At 40.6% G+C, this 7,445-nt stretch overlaps 1 non-coding gene across 1 annotated transcript; it reads right to left on the bottom strand.

The window, feature by feature from the left end:
• Positions 1–7,201: 7,201 nt before the first annotated feature.
• On the bottom strand, positions 7,202–7,309 carry LOC122701106. The gene has a single exon (XR_006342954.1). It is a non-coding gene; the product is annotated as a U6 spliceosomal RNA (small nuclear RNA).
• Between the last annotated feature and the right edge of the window lie 136 nt (positions 7,310–7,445).

Consider the following 7,445-nt stretch of genomic DNA (forward strand, 5'->3'; position numbering starts at 1 on the left):
TTCTTATTTTTTATTCTATTATTGTAGTAGATCTTTCTGTACTAGGTAAATTAGCTCTTTGTTATATGAGGTGCAGACATCCTGGAGTGTGAAGTCAAGTGGGTCTTAGGAAGCATTTCTATGAACAAAGCTAGTGGAGGAGATGGAATTTCAGCTGAGCTATTTCAAATCCTTAAAGATGATGCTGTGAAAGTGCTGCACTCAATATGCCAGCAAATTTGGAAAATTCAGCAGTGACCATAGGACTAGAAAAGGTCAGTTTTCATTCCAGTTCCAAAGAAAGGCAATGCTAAAGAAGGTTCAAACTACTGTCTACTTGCGCTCATTTCACATACTAGCAAGGTAATGCTCAAAATCCTTCAAGCTAGGCTTCAGCAGTACGTGAACCAAGAAATTCCAGATTTACAAGCTGGATTAGAAAAGGCAAAGGAACCAGAGATCGCACTGCCAACATCTGTTGGATTATAGAGATAGCAAGGGAATTCCAGAAAACCATCTGCTTCATTGGTACGCTCAAGCCTTGACTATGTGGATCACAGTAAACTGGGGAAAATTCTTAAAGAGATGAGAATGCCAAACCACTTTACCTGTCTCCTGAGAAACCTGTGTGCAGGACAAGAAGCAACAAGAAGTTTGAACCAGACATGAAACAACAGACTGATTCAAAATTGGGAAGGGAGTATGTCAAAGCTGTATATTGTCACCCTGCTCATTTAAGTTATATGCAAAGTATATCATGCGAAATGCCAGGCTGGATGAATCACAAGCTAGAATCAGGGAGAAATATCAACAACCTTAGATGTGCAGATGATACCACTCTAATGACAGAAAGTGAAGAGGAACTAAAGAGCTTCTTGGTGAAGGTGAAAGAGGAGAGTGAAAAAGCTGGCTTACAACTCAGCATTCAAAAAACTCTGATCAGAGCATCCCTTCCTATCACTTCATGGCAAAGAGATGGGGAAAAAGTGGAAACGGTAACAGATTTTACTTTCTTAGGCTCCAAAATCACTGTGGGTGGTGACTGCAGCCATGAAATTAAAAGATGCCTTGCTGCTTGGAAGAAAAGCTATGACAAACCTAAATAGTGTATTAAAAGCAGAGACATCATTTTGCTGACAAAGATCCAGAAGTCAAAGCTATGGTTTTTCTAGTAGTCATGTACAGATGTGAGAGTTGGATCATAAAGAAGACTGAGTGCTGAAGAATTGATGTTTTCAAATTGTGGTGCTGCAAATCACACCAGTCAATCCTAAAGGAAATCAACTCTGAATATTCATTGGAAGGACTGATGCTGAAGCTGAAGCTCCAATAGCTTCAACAGCTTTGGATACCTGTTGTGAAGAACTGACTCATTGGAAAAGACCCTGATGCTGGGAAAGATTGAAGGCGGAGAAGGAGACAACAGAGGACGAGATGGTTGGATGGCATCATCGACTCAGTGGACATGAGTGAACAAGCTCCAGGAGTTGGTGATGGACAGGGAAGCCTGGTGTGCTGCAGTCCATGGGGTCGCAAAGCTTGGGAGACGACTGATCAACTGAACTGAACTGATTCATTGGAAGGGCTGATGCTGGAGCTGAAGCTCCAGTACTTTGGCCAACTGATGTGGCGAGCCGACTCATTGGAAAAGTCCCTGATGCTGGGAAAGACTGAGGGCAGGAGGAAAAGGAGGTGGCAGAGAATGAGATGGTTGGATGGCATGACCGCCTCAGTCGACATTAGTTTGAGCAAACTCCAGGAGATAGGGAAGGACAGGGAAGGAAGGACTGGCGTGCTGCAATCTATGGGGTTGCAAAGAGTCAGATATGACTTAGTGACTGAACAACAACAAAATATGAGTTGCAAATGGATTCCTTTGGCAATGGGCTGGATTTAATTTTTAGATAATTTCCTTCAAAAAGGATTTATGGGTACCTTATTGCTTGAATTTCGCATTTGAGAATATTTATTTCCATTATACTTGAACAATTCTTTTAAAATTATTGTGGTAAAATATATGTAACATAAAATTTACCATTTTAACCATTTTTGAGTATGCAATTCAGTGGCATTATGTACATTCAAATTGTGCAGTCAACACCGCCATCCATCTCCAGAATGGTGATGGTGTTTTTATCATCTCAAGCTGAAACTATTTACTCACTAAACAGTATTTTCCATGACCTCTTCCTCCTCGGCCCATGGTCACCATTATTCGTTTTTTGTCTCTAGTAATTTGAGTATTCTAGGTACCTAATATAAATGAATTCATATAGTATTTGTCCTTTTGTGTCTGGTTTATTTCCCTTAACAGTGTTTTTATGGCTCCTCCATGCTATAGCACGTCTCATAATTTTAGTCCTTCTTAAGGCTAAATAGTATTTCATTGTGTATACATACCACAGTTTGTTTATCCACCCATCTGTTAATGGAAACTTGGGTTGTTTCCACCTTTTGTCTATTGTAAATAATACTGCTATAAATATAGTTGTACAAATATATTTAACTGTGTGCTTTCAATTTGTTTGGACTTATACCTAGAAGTGGGCTTCCCTTGTGGCTCAGCTGGTAAAGAATCCACCTGCAATGTGGGAGACCTGGGTTCAATCCCTGGGTTGGGAGGATCCTCTGGAGAAGGGAACACCTACCTACTCCAGCATTCTGGCCTGGAAAATTCTGTGGACTGTATAGGCCATAGGGTTGCAAAGAGTCAGACATGACTGAGTGACTTTCACTGTCACTTTCATAACTAGAAGTAGAGTTTCTGGATCATATAGTAACTCTGTTTGGGTTGTTTTGTTTTTTTTTTTGAGGAAAGGCCATGCTGTTTTCCATAGTAGCTGTACTATTTTATATTCCCACTAGCAATGCACAAGGGTTCCAGTTTCCCCACATCCTCACCAATGCTGTTTTGTTTTTAATAACAGCCATCCTATTGGGTGTGAAGTGGTATCTTATTGTGGTTTTGATTTGCATTTCCCTAATGCAAATCTTTTCGTGTTCTAACACATGTTTCATGCCTAACACATCTTTTCATGTGCTTATTGGCCGTTTGTATATCTTGTTTGAAGAAATGTCTCCTCAAATCTTTTGCCCATTAAAATTTTTTTTAAATTGTTGAGTTGTCAGAGTTCCTTATATATTTTGGATATTAACCCTGTATTAGATATATGATTTGCAAATATTTTTTCCCATTCTGTAGGTTGCTTTTTATCTCTTGGTAATGTCCTATACCAAGGACAAAATATTGGGCGATACACAAAACTTACCCTCCCCAGCTTGATTGAGATATAATCAACATACAACAAAAGTTTTTCATTTTGATGAAGTCCAACTTATCTATTCCTTTGTTGCCCATACCATCCAATATCAAGCTTCCCTGCTGACTCAGTGGTAAAGAATCCACCTGTCAATGCAGGAGACCTGGGTTCAATCCCTGGGTTGGGAAGATCCCCTGGAGAAGGAAATGGCAACCCACTCTGGTACTCTTGCCTGGAAAATCCCATGGGCGGAGAAGCCTGGTAGGCTACAGTCCATAGGGTAGCAAAGACTCTGACACGATTGAGTGACTTCACTTCACTAAAGTAACCCTACCGGCCAATGCAGGAGATGCAAGAGACACATGCTTAATCACTGGGTTGGGAAGATCCCCTGGAGTAGGAAATGACAACCCACTCCAGTATCCCTGCCTGGAAAATTCCATGGACAGAGGAGCCTGGTGGATTACACAGTCCATGAGGTTGCAGAGAGTTGGACACAACTGAGCACACACACACACACACACACACACACACACACACACCCACCCAGTTTTGGAAGCACCATTGTTGAAAAGACTGTCCTTCCTTTGTTTTGAGGCTCTCTATTCTGTTTCGTTGGTCTATATATCCGTCTTTCTGCCAGTACCACAGTGTTTTCAATACTGTAGCTTCATTTTATTCTTCTCACTTTGGCTACGTTTTAGTTCTTCTTGCCTAATTATTACTATGGTCAGAACTCCCTGCACGGTATTGAGCAGAAATGGCCAGATGAACATCCTTGTCATGTTACTTATCTTAGGGGATGAACTTTCAGTTTCACCAGTGAGTATAGCATTAGCTATGGGGTTTTTATAGAGGTCATTTATCAAATTGCTGCTGCTGCTGCTAAGTTGCTTCAGTCGTGTCCGGCTCTGTGCGACCCCATAGACGGCAGCCCACCAGGCTCCCCCGTCCCTGGGATTCTCCAGGCAAGAACACTGGAGTGGGTTGCCATTTCCTTCTCCAGTGCATGAAAGTGAAAAGTGAAAGTGAAGTCGCTCAGTCGTGTCCATGGACTGCAGCCTACCAGGCTCCTCCATCCATGGGATTTTCCAGGCAAGAGTACTAGAGTGGGGTGCCATTGCCTTCTCCATTTATCACATTGAAGGAGTTCTATTTCTAGTTTGTTGAGTGTTTTGTCCTTTTTTTGTGTGTGTGTCAAGAAAAGGTGTTGCATATTATCAAATGATTTGGGTTTTTTTTCAGCTGTGTAGTTTGTGGGATCTTAGTTCCCTGACCAGTGATTGAACCCATGCCCCCTGCAGTGGAAGCACGGAGCCCTAACCACTGGATAATCTGGGAATTCCCTGTTAAATGATTTTCTGCATCAATTTATATCATCACTTTTTAAAACCTTCATTCTGTTAATGTGCTGTATTACATTGATTAATGTTTGTACATTAAACTACCTTTGTATTCCTGGGATAAATCCCACTTGGTCAAATATGTAATCCTCTTATTATACTGCAGAATTTGGCTTGCTGGTATTGTGTAGAGTATTTTACATCTATTTTCATAAGGGATATTGATCTATAGATTTCTTCTGATGTCTTTGTCAGGATTTGGTCTCAGAATAATGCTGGCCTCATAGAATGAATTAGGAAGTGTCTTCTACTTTTGGGAAGAAGTTGAGAAGGATTGGTATTAATTCTTTAAATGCTTGGTAGATTCACCAGTGAAGCCATTTGATCTGGGCTTTTTTTTGTTGGGAGGTTGTTTATTAATTCAAAGTCTGCTCCGATTTTATTTCTCCTTAAGACAATTTTGATAATTTGTGTGTTTGCAGGAATTTGTCCAGTTCATCTAGCTTATCTAATTTGTTTGCATGTGATTGTTTATAGTATTCTCTTATTGGTAGTGATTTCCTCACTCTCATTAACACAGTCTTTTATATTTATTAGTTAGTTCCAGTTTATCTGTATTCTTTATTCTTTCACGTGTTTTTATGTTAGTGTTGTTCTTTCATTTCAGCCCAAAGGACTCCCTTTACCATTTCTCATTGAACAGGTCTCACTTCTTTTTTTTTTTGGCCATGCTTGGCAACATGCAGGATTAGTTCCCCAACCAGGGGTCAAACCCACGTCCCTGGCACTGGAGCCACAGGGGAAGTCCCAAACAGGTCTCACTTCTTTCAGAGTGATTAGCCTCGTTGGTAGTTGCCAACTTCTATGGTAGTTGCCAAAAATCTTTGAATAGGGAAATAGAGACCTTCACCCAGTTTGCTATTTGTCAGATGTGGGAGTAAGTAGAGACTGTTTCAGATGTTGATGATTTTTTATTCATAGTATGGCTGAAGAGTTGAGGGGCAATGTTAGAATCTTCTATTTCTTTCCTTCCACCAGTTTCTAAAGTGTATTAAGTTATGCTGCTTTCTTGTTTGGTTCATTTTGGTGAAAAAAAAAAAAACTCATAGGTTTTTACATTTTAATGCTGTTTCATCTAGGGGAAGGCAATTCTAAGATGACATTTTTTTTTTCAGAACTATTTTGTTCATAATCAAAGGTTATATGATTATGAATAAAGTAGTTCTGAAGGCTCAGTAGACCAGCCTGGGAAATACTGACACCGCTGCATGCATTCAGCAAACTCTCCTTGAGGTATAAGGTTTATTTCCACATCTTCCCTACGCATCCATGAAAAGAGTTTCTCATGTGAGACTCCTGGGGTGAAGAGTCAGTCTGGTTCTTGACTGTTGCCTTCTGGCTGGCCCAGCAGAGAGATGATGTCCCAGTGTCTCTGGCAGCCTCTTGCACACCTGTGCTTAAAATGAGGCCTGTTCTTCCCAAGGTGAGACCTTCTGGGGTGGGTCTGCCTGAGACTCCAGGCAGCTATGATTTCTGCTGAGAAACCTCTGATGTGTCATCCTGGGCATCCTTTCTCAATCTCATAAGACTTTTATGAGAATCAAATGAAAATATAGATGTATTTTTCCAAAGTGCTTTTATAGCAACGGCACACAACATAAGGTATTGTTAGTGCTGAATTGCATCATGCCTCTTTCTGTCACCTTAAAAAGTCCTTTAGGTGGGGAATACATGTACACCCATGGCTGATTCATGTCAATGTATGGCAAGACCCACTACAATATTGTGAAGTAATTAGCCTCCAATTAAAATAAATAAATTTTTTTTAAAAGTCCTTTAGGAAAATAAGTGACAAACACCCAGGGGAAAGATTTCTTGTGCTACTTACCACCTGACAGAGAAGACCCTCTGCCCAACATGTTCACCATCATTATTCTAGATATTAAGCAGACTAATTCTCCTTGGCAAACACTAGGCTTCTGGAATTTAGAAGAGTGTTTAGGGAAGTCTGGAGGCAGGAACTATTTGCCAAGAATAGGAAAATATTATAGGGTACACTCCTGTTTTCACTTTGATCTGTGGTAGAAAACTTTTCATTATTTTAAAAATCTGAATTATTCCTCCATTTCCTTTGCTCTGTCTTTCGTATTTCTTTTTTTTTTTTTTTTTAAATTTTTTATTAGTTGGAGGCTAATTACTTCACAACATTTCAGTGGGTTTTGTCATACATTGATATGAATCAGCCATAGATTTACACGTATTCCCCATCCCGATTCCCCCTCCCACCTCCCTCTCCACCCGATTCCTCTGGGTCTTCCCAGTGCACCAGGCCCGAGCACTTGTCTCATGCATCCCACCTGGGCTGGGGATCTGTTTCACCATATATAGTATACATGCTGTTCTTTTGAAATATCCCACCCTCACATTCTCCCACAGAGTTCAATAGTCTGTTCTGTATTTCTGTGTCTCTTTTTCTGTTTTGCATATAGGGTTATCGTTACCATCTTTCTAAATTCCATATATATGCGTTAGTATGCTGTAATGTTCTTTATCTTTCTGGCTTACTTCACTCTGTATAAGGGGCTCCAGTTTCATCCATCTCATTAGGACTGGTTCAAATGAATTCTTTTTAACGGCTGAGTATTTGCGTGTCATCCTTGCGCAGGGGCCATGCTAATCTTCTCTGTATCGTTCCAATTTTAGTGTATGTGCTGCCGAAGCGAGCACTGTCTTTCGTATTTCTATGGGCTTCCCTGTGGCTCAGATGGTATAGAATCTGCCGACAATGTGGGAGACCTGGGTTCAATCCCTGAGTCCAGAACATCCCCAGGAGAAGGGAACAGCAACCCACCCCAGTATTTTT

The sequence above is a fragment of the Cervus elaphus genome, chromosome 9 (genome assembly GCF_910594005.1).
Source record: "Cervus elaphus chromosome 9, mCerEla1.1, whole genome shotgun sequence".
Lineage (NCBI taxonomy): Eukaryota > Metazoa > Chordata > Mammalia > Artiodactyla > Cervidae > Cervus > Cervus elaphus.